This window comes from Miniopterus schreibersii (assembly GCF_964146895.1).
Source record: "Miniopterus schreibersii genome assembly, chromosome: 16".
In the NCBI taxonomy this organism is placed as follows: Eukaryota; Metazoa; Chordata; class Mammalia; order Chiroptera; family Miniopteridae; genus Miniopterus; species Miniopterus schreibersii.
In genome coordinates this window covers 28,462,899-28,473,003 of record NC_138116.1, presented here as the reverse complement: position 1 = coordinate 28,473,003, position 10,105 = coordinate 28,462,899, and positions in this window count along the sequence as shown.

The window sequence follows — 10,105 nt, the reverse complement described above, 5'->3', positions numbered from 1 at the left end:
CGGAGTCCCATCCAGGACTTGGCTGCCAGTTTGCAGCCTCTGGACAGACTTATCTTCAAGATGTCCCCAGATAGAAAGAATGATTTCTATAATTTAGCCTGGGTTATGGCATCGTCGCTTAAGAGTCGCAGTCACACAAGGTGAAGGGTCCTCCAAGTTCCTTCCTCTCTTGACAGAGTCACCCCTATGGGCCTATTTGCAGCTTTCCCTGACTCTCAGGGGCAGAGAGCTCAGAGGGACTGGCTTTTCTCTGTGGAAAAATACTGGCAGACATAACAGATCTTGATCCAGGTCCTGGAATTTTCCTGGAAAATCCCAGAAGCTAAGGGCTTGGGATGCGCAGTTGTCTCATGGCCAGGGCAGAAGACTTGAAGCATGCAGGACAAGGCACATGCCTCTCCGGGATGACCTGTGATCTGCCCCAGGTCTCACATGGCAAGTGGCAGAGCCAGCAGCTAGAACTCCCAACAGCTGAGCCTGGTCTAACAACTATATCCCTGAGGATGTCTGGTCACATAGAATCTAGGCTCAGAGAGGGAGGTGACTCATTTAATGCCACACAGCTGGTAAGAACCACATTATCCATCATCACCCCTCATTTGGTCTTTCAAAAACTGTTCTTGAGGATCTGCTAGTTATTCAAGAAGACTTTCTGAGGGCTTGCCAGCCACCACTCCAGGCTCTGGGGACACAAGAGTAAACAAAACAGACAACAATCCCAGCCCTCGCTGAGTTTACATTCCAGAGTGGAAAACAGTGAACAAATAAACAAGTAAGCTATGTACTCAATAGGACATGTGAGGTGCAGTGGAAGCAAATAAATCAGGGTGTGCAGGCTGTATGAGAGTTGCTGGGTTAAATAGGGGAGTGAGAAGGTGATGTTCGAGATTGAACCTAAAGATGTGAGGGAGGGACCCCAGATGTTTTTGAGGAAGAGGTTCCAGAGGAAGGGAACTACAGAGGCCCTAAAGTGGAGTAAGTCTGGAGTGTGGAGGAGGCCTGTGTGCCTGCAGCAGTGGGTGAGGGGCAGAGGGGAGGAACTAGGTCAGCGAGGGCATGAAGGTGGGGGCCAGATGATACAAGGCCCTGCAGGCCACTGTGAAGGCTGACTTTTTCTCTGAGTCAGTGGGAGCCACTGCAAGGCTTTAAGCAGAAGAGTTACCTGCTTTTAACAGGATCACTCTGGCTGCTTTGTGGAGACAAACTCTACGGGCAGGAGCAGGAGCAGGCACCAGGCAGGATGCAGTCACTGTGTCCCAGGCAGAGAGAATGGCCTCAGATCAGGGGGCATCAGCAGGGGTGGTGAGAAGTAGGTGGACCCCAGACACATTCTGAAAGTAGAGCTAACAGAATATGCTGATGGATCCGACATAGCAAATGAGACAAAGAGAAGAGCAATGATGATATCACAGTTTTGGACTGAGTAACTGAAGGGACAGAGCTGCCACCTCTGAGATGGGAAGATGTTTGAGAGGAGAAAGTTTGGGAGAAATTTAGAAGTGCAGTACTGGGTGTGTTAGTTTGAGATGCCTCAAGGATTTCCGTGGAGATGCTGAGTGAACATGGTGCTGGGGATTATGGGGAAAAGTCAGGATGTGAGAATCTGTCCATGAATTTGAAGAGCTCCCCAGCTAGTTGGGAAGGCAGGACGCCCTGAGAAAGCTCCTGGGAGCCTCTTGATCCCAGCATCCAGATGGCCCCAGTGATCCCCATTCTGGGTACTCACACTCCTGCACAGCTCTCTCCAATACTGAATAGCAATGAACTACGTAACAAAAAAGAGAAGTTGCGAAAATGACGGTTTGTGATCATCAAAGTTAGGTCATAAAACCAACCATGGCCTCTTCCTTGCTTTCTTTTGAATCACTTATTCTGGGGGAAATAAGTTGACATGTCATGAGGATGCTCAAGCAGCCCAGTGGCTCAGTCCATGTGCCAAGGAACTCGCTTCCTTCCAATAGCCATGTGAGTGGCGACCAATCTTATAAGTGGGTTCTCCAGCCTGTCAAGCCTTCAATTGACTGCAGGCCCGGCTGACAGCTTGACTGTAACCTCATGAGAGACCCTGAGCCAGAACTACCCAGCTAGGGCACTACCAGATTCCTGATCCAGAGAAAATGTGTAAGCTAATAAGCACATGCTGTTTTAACCTACTAGGTTTGGGGGTAATTTGTTACACAGCAATAGATAACCGATACACATCTTTTTAATGCTCAGAAGGGCAGGCGGGAAAGGCATTCTTTTTTTTTCTTTTTTTTTTTACTTTTTAAATTTATCTTTATTGTTGAGAGTATTACAGGTATTCCATTCCCCCCCCCCCAATTGATCCCCTCCACTTCCCTCCCACCCCCTTCCCAGGACTTCACCCTGTTATTAACTGTGTCCATGGGTTATGCATATAATTTCTTTGGTTAATCTCTTCCCACCCTCTACCCCCTTCCCTCTTTCCTCTGAAATATGATTGTCTGTTGCATGTGTCAATGTCCCTTGATCTATTTAGTTCATTAGATTCTTTTGTTCATTAGCTTCTTCTTAAAGAAGACTCTTCAACTTCTCCTGTAGTGCTGGTCTGGTAGTGATGAACTCCTTTAGCTTTTCCTTGTCTGAGAAGCTCTTTATCTGACCTTCAATTCTAAATGATAGCTTTGCTGGGTAGAGCAATCTTGGTTGTAGTTCCATGTTTTTCATCACTTTCAATATTTCTTGCCACTCCCTTCTGTGGAGAAATCAGCTGACAGTCATATGGGGGCTCCCTTGTAGGTAACTGTTTTTCTCTTGCTGCTTTTAAGATTCTCTCTTTGTCTTTAACCTTTGGCATTTTAATTATGATGTGCCTTGGTGTGAACCTCTTGTGCTCCTTTTGTTTGGGACCCTCTGTGCTCCCTGGACTTGTAAGTCTATTTCCCCAGGTAGGGGAAGTTTTCTGTCATTATTTTTCAAATAGGTTTTCAATTTCTTGGTCTCTTTCTTCCCCTTCCAGCAGGCACCCCAATAATATGAATGTTGGGCCTCTTGAAGCTGTCCCAGAGGCTCCTTATACTATCTTTATATTTCTGGATTCTTTTTTCTTTTTGTTCTTCTGGCTGGGTGTTTTTTGTTTCCTCGTGTTCCAAATTGCTGATTTGATTCTCAGTGTCCTCTACTCTACTGTTGATTCCCTGTAAATTATTCTTCATTTCAGTTTGTGTAGCCTTCATTTCAAATTGGTACTTTATTATGTCATCGATTTTCTCAGTTGTTTTCATAATACTCTTACTAATATGATTGAGCATCCTTATAAACAAAATTCTGAACTCTGTATCTATTACCTTGCTTGGATCTATTTCATTTAGTTCCTCTTCTAGAGATTTCTTCTGTTCTTTCCTTTGTGACATGTTTCTTTGCCTCCACATTTTGGCTGCTTCCAGGTGTTTGTTTCTATGTATTAGGTAGAGCTGCTATGTCTCCTGGAATTTGTAGAGTGGCTTTGTGTAGTAGGTGTCCTGTAGGGTCCAGTGGCTCAGCCTCCCCAGTTACCTGAGCTGGGCCTTCTAGGTGCTCCCTTGTGTGGATCAGGATTTACTTCAGTGGAGCTTTGGTGCACCAAGTGCACCCCTTGAGTGTCATTTGTGAATGTGGTAGGGTTGTAATCCAGCGTGATAGAGTCTGAGCACCAGGTGCACTGTCTCTGGGGCCTCCCGGGAGGTGCAAAGTCAGCCTGTGCCAGTGACTTGCTCAGGGCGACCCAGCATGAGCTACACAGCAAACCATAGTTGGCTGCTACTTGTGCTGGGCTTGGTGTTGCCCAGGACAGACCAAGCTATGAGCCAATGCAGGCTGCCACTGGTGCCACGCCTGGGGCTGCTTATCAAGCTGTATGGGGCACACTGCTGCTTGTTTGAGAGATTTTAGGAAAGTCCTAAGCATGAGGCTAGAGAGGCCACTTGCACAGAAAAGCCCCTGGAAATGGCCTGGATGAGCTGCAGGTGGGGAGGGGCGGGGCCTCCAGGAATCACGGGGCGGGGCCAAAGGTGAGTCAGGTGCTGGTGATTCAAATATGGCGCCTGCCTGCCATGTGTGCGGGAGGACTCACCAAAGGAGCCATGGCCTCCGCCAGCCCTTCTGCCTGGGAGGAAGCCACCCCTCCGCCTCTCGCCCGGATCTCAGGCAGGTTAGTTCCTCCCCGAGTGTCCCGGGTCCTTTCAGGCCGCTGCCCGGCGCTGGGCTCAGAGGGAGCGTCCGAGTGAGTCCGTGCCGGGCCCTTTACGAGGAACTGCTGGGGTTCCCGCAGCCTCCGCAACCCTCAGGGACAGTCCCCGCTGGTTTCACAGCCCGGAGTTGTGGGGACGTCTCTTCCTGGGCTGGGGGCCTGCTGTGGGGCTGGGACCCCTCCCTCCTCCGGGAAACCTCCGCTGCCGTGATTCCCTCCTGGGATTCAACCTCGGCACCGGGTGTGGGCCGTGGCCGCGTCTCAGTGATTCAGCCCCGATCCGCCCGCGTCTCCGCCCCTCTTACCACTCTCGGTGCTTCTTCAGCTCCCTGGTTGTGGGGCTTCTGTGCAGCCAGATTTCAGGAGGCCCTGAGTGACGGTGGTTCTGTATTTTAGTTGTCATTTTGATGTGGTTGCGGGAGGCGGCGGGTGCAGCTGTGACCTACGCGCCGTCTTGTTCCTCCGGGAAAGGCACTCTTGTAGCTTGCACAGGTTACCAGATATCTGCTGGCTGACTGATGAGTGGGGCAGCCTGCTACTGCTCCACCTTCCCAAGATCCTCCCGCAGCTTCTGAGACTCCTGGTGTGTGTTTACATTTCAACAGAGGCCAGAGGCAAGAAGAACTAGCGTGGGTCTCAATCCATCCTTTGGGTTCCAGTTTGTCCTTGCTCTCCCCCACTTTACATCCATCTTCCCTTCTCAGATGCCTGCCCTGCAGACAAAAGCTCCAGCATCAGACAACACGTCTACTGAGACTGTACACAACTAATGATGCGATATCAAAGGCCGTAACAAATCCCTTTATAGAGCTGAAAGTGGTTCTGCTTTTCTGATACATCCCTTCAAGCCTCAGAGGGCGCAAAGGCAGAACACAGGCAGAACTGAGGTTTGAGGAAGGTGAATTCATGGGCCTAGGTGGCCCTTGCTCCCAATCTAGTCATGGTATCTGGCCTGAACCCCACCCAGGGGACGCGCCAGGCCTCGATCCCCCAGCAGAGGGTGTCAGAACACCAGAGTCTAGTGGCAATGGCTATAGAGTCCTCATACCTGAGTCTGAATCCTCACTTGTCAGTTACTGGCAATGTGACCTTGAGTCGCTTCACCTCAAGTCGCTGACCTCAGTTTACTCAGCTGTAAAATGGGGATTTAATGGCGAACTAATGGTATCACTGACACTAGATAAGATGTGTGAGCCCTTGGCACACAGGGGCCATCCAATTAATAGTGGTGATTATTATGATGTGACCTCATGGCTCAAGACCGGCTGATTGGGGCTTGGACAGGGTAACCCCAGTGCTTTCCATGTCCTTTCAGTTCCCTTTGTGAAACTGAGTGACTAATTTTTATCCCTACCATCCCTTCCAGGGCTGTTGGGAGAATACAAATAAGAGTTTATTCGAGTAAATCACTTAAAAGATGCTATCACAAAGGAGGGGTCTCTAGTGATAATAGTTGGGTGGGTGGTTTGAGCTAGAATGAACCTTATAGGTCATCTCCTTTAGTCTCTTCAACTTCTTTGTGAATCAAAGCCACCTTTTATAGAACCCAAACCTTGATTTCACTGTCATGGCCAGAGGAAGTTAGGGCTGGAACTGAGAGGGCCAGAGGTTGGCAGAGAAGTTTTCAGAAGAAGGCTGGTAGGTGTAGGAAGGGAAGAGCTCACTCTAGCTGCTCTCTCTATATCTATGCATCTATTTACATATGTCTGTTTTAATCTATCTACAATTCTAGTTATTTATAAACATTTATTTAACATTTCCTATGTGTCAGGCATCATTCTAAGCACTTTAAAAATATTAATTACCAGCCCAGCCAGGCTTGGCTCAGCGGTTGAGCATCGACCTAGGATCCAGAAGATCAAGGTTCAATTCCTGGTCAGGGCACATGCCCCCAGTCATTTCTGTAGACTCCGTGGCGTGCCCAGCAAGGGTCTGGCAGGTGCTCTGCCTTTGGAGGTGTGCTTCACAGGACTCAACCACTCCCATTAAAAATGCTGACCCAAAAAACACCAAATCCTCAGTGTCCTTAGCAGGTGTGAAGCCACCGGCTTGTCATAAAGCCACCATTGATCAACTGTGCAATGCTCCTTGGCATGTTCACAAAATTGTCCACTCCTTTGTGCAGTGTTCCTGGGACTTAGGTCTGAGCACCAAGGATACTCCACCCAGAATAACTCTCTTCTCCTAGCCCCATCCTGAACCTCTCTTATGTTCTTCATCTCTTTCCTGACAGTAACTTTCTTCCCAGGAAGCCTTCTATCGCTTGTACAAATAGACCCTCAAGAATCTTCCCTATTGGTCCTCCAGGTCTGCTCTGACTGGCCTAAATCCCACAGTGCAATCAGTCTAGGCAATAACAACAGCTAACATCTATTCATTCAACAAGTATTCATTGGGTTCTAAGTGCTAGACATACAGCAGTGCACAGGTTCTAGAAGGCTATTGGGTGTTTATCATTCTTTCCACGCATGAGCTCGTTTAAGCCTCACAACAGCTGAGTTATCCTATTACTACACTCAACTTACAAATGAGAAAACTGAGGCACCAAGAGGTTAGATAACTTGCTGAGTAATAATAGTAACCACCATTTATTGGGTCCTTTCCCGCTGTCAGACCCTGGGCGGGGCATTCTGCATTCATTATCTGGGCAGTGTAGGCAGAGGTGAAGAGGTCCGAGGCCCAGCTCACTGCGTGGCCTTCCCCGTATCCCAAAGGAAGGCATCCTTAGGTGGCTCTGGGCCTTGTGAACATCTGAAATGCCGAAACTGGATGAGGTTTCCTGCATCCTTGAAACCTGGAGGGAAGCAGAGGGGAGCAGATGGGGTCCAGAGGTGCCAGCACTGTGGGCAGAGGGCAGGGCAGTGCAGGTTGGGGTGAGGGACACCTTTGCCAAAACCAGTCAGCTCTGGGCTAGGGGAAGGGGGCGGCGCTGGGAATGGGAGCGCCTCCCAATCCCTGCAGACTCCGCTTGCTTCCCAGGGTAGCCAGAGCTGCCCTCAGCTCCTGCTAATGCCAAGGGTGACCACATCTCGGGGCCCACAAATGATCAAAATCTGGGGCGTCTTGTCTACAGACTTTGGACTGGACACACGGTGGGGGCGAGGGGGTGGCAAGGAGAATACAATTAACACCTGTGGGGTTGTGGGAAAACTAGCTGCGGGGGGCGGGTAGGAGCAACAATGCGGGATTCCTGTCCCCTCTCTTCCCAGGGTGGGCTGCGCTGCCCTGGTCAAGGCAACCCTGCCCCCCAGGTCTCAGGGTCCCCATCCAGGAGAGTCGGGGTCTGACTCCAGGCGAGCCAGGCAAAGGGTGAGGAAGAGGAGGGTCAGAGGCGGTCACGGGCCCCCTTCCTTCCTCACCCGCCCTGGTCCCCGCCCCCGCCCCAGAAGGTGGGTCAGGGCAGCCCCGGCAATCCCGCTGCAGAGCTCCCGGGGAGGCACCGCGGGCTCCGGCGCCCCCTGCTGGCGAAGACGTTCAGTGCAGCGCCCGCGCCGGAGCCGGCCAGGGAGGGGGTCTGGGCGCTTGTCCCCGCCTGGCCCTGCTGGGCGCAGGATGATGTCACTGGGGAGAAAGGAAATGAGTCACCTCCCAGGGCCTTGGGGCTGCCCCGGGCGAGTGGGGAGATGCGGCCACAGGAACCCGAGACAATGGCGGGAAGTGAGAGGAATGGGGGCCCGGCTGCAGCGGCACTGCCCCTCCGTGGCCCTTGTGCTGGGACCCTACCGAGGGAAGCAGGCCGGGCGCTGGCTGGGCGGGCAAGGGGGTGTCGAACAGAGGCGGAGGGTGGGGTGGGCACTGGATCGCTAGAGGAGGATGGACAGCCCAGGTCATCTTTCCAGCCTAGACTGACCCCCCTCAGTGGCTCCCCTTTGGCCTTCGCGCAATGCTCAAACTGGACTGACCATCAGAATCATCCTAGGGGCTTGTTAAAACCCAGACCCTCCTGGACCCACCCTAGAGGTAGGTCAGAGTTGCGGCAACGTAATTGTGCATTTTTAACTGACTCCTAGTAGGTGATGCCAGTGCAAGGGTCCTGGGGCCACTCTTTAAGTAGCACCACCTTAGAATGAAGTCCAAGCTACTTAGCTGTCTTATTGTTACTGATTTCCCCAGCCTCACCTCTCCCCACTTCCTAATCCTTCCACACATGCTCTGATAAGACTCAGCTACTTACATTGTGCTTTCTTTCCTCTGTGTGTTTGCTCAGGCTGTTTCCTTTGATGGAAACACCTTCCCCTCACTCCACTTCCGCTCAGACTGGCTGAGTTCTACCAACATCTTCTCCATGGTGTGCATCAAATGACACAATAAACAGAGTAAAAAGGAAACCTGCAGAATGGGAGAAAATATTAGCAATTTCTATATCTGATAAGAGGTTAATAGCCTTCATATATAAAAAACTTCTACAACTCAACAACAAAAATAACACAATTTAAAAATGGGCAAAGGACTTGAATAGACGTTTCTCCAAAGAAAATATACCAATGGCCAATAAGCACATGACAAGATGCTCAGTGTCGCTAATCATTAGGGAGATGCAAATCAAAACTGCAGTAAGATACTACCTCACCCATTAGTATGATGACTATAAACAGACAAACAAACAAAACCAGAAAACAACAATTGTTGATAAGGACGTGGATAGTTTGGGACTCTTGTGCACTGTTAGTAAGAACTTAAAATGGTGTAGCTGTTGTCAAAAACAGCATGGTTGTTCCTCAAAATATTGAAAGTAGAATTACTATAGGATCCAGCATTCCACTTGTGGCTATATACCTGAAAGAATTAAAAGCAGAAACTAGAAGAGATGTTTGTACACCCATGTTCATAGCAGCATCATTCAAAATAGCCAAAAGGTAAAACAACCCAAGTGTCCATCAACAGATGGATAGATAAAATATGGTGTCGTAGTCCCCCTTTATTCATGAAGGATATGTTCCAAGGTCCCTGGTGGATGCCTGAAACCACGGATATTACCAAACCCCATACATCTGTGCTTTTCCTACACATACATACCTACGATATAGGTTAATTTATAAATTAGGCACAGTAAGATATAACAATAACTAACTCTTCTTGTGGCGATGTGAGATGATAAAATGACTACGTGATGAGACAAAGAGAAGTGAATGACCTATATGCATTGTGACTTAGCCTTCGGTTACTATAAGGGTAACTGGAACACAAGCGCTGTGATACTGTGGCAGTCCATCTGCCAACCTAGATGGCTACAAAGTGAATAATGGGCGGGAGACACTGGGCAAAGGGATGATTCACATCCTGAGGGCGGGGCAGAGCAGGACATGAGATTTCATCGCTGTACAGTAAGGTGCACAATTGTAAACTTACGAACTATTTATTTCTGGCATTTAATATTTTCAGACCACAGGCGATCGTGGGTAACTGAAACCATGGAAAGTGACCCTGTGGATAAGGGGAACTACTGTATGTACATATAGTGGAATATTATTCAGCCCTAAAAAGAAAGGAAATCTGACACGTTACAGCATGGATAAACCTTGAGGACACTATGCTGAGTGAAATAAGCCTGTCACGAAAGGATAAATACTGTATGATTCCACTTGTGTGAGGTACCTACAGTAGTCATTCACAGAGAGAGAAGAATTGTGGTTGCCAGGGTTGGAGTGGAAAAAGGGGAAATGGGAAGTGGGAAGTTCTTATTTTATGGGTGTAGAGTTTCAGTTTTGCATAATGTCCTCAAGGTTCATTCATGTTATAGCATATTGCAGAATTTCCTTCTTTTTAAAGGCTGAAAAATATTTCATTTTATGGTTTATCCATTCATTTGTCCATGGACACCGTTGCTTCCACATTTTAGTTATTGTGTATAATACCGCTATAAATATGGTATGTAAATCTCTTTGAGACCCTGCATTCGAGTCTAGATCAGGTTTT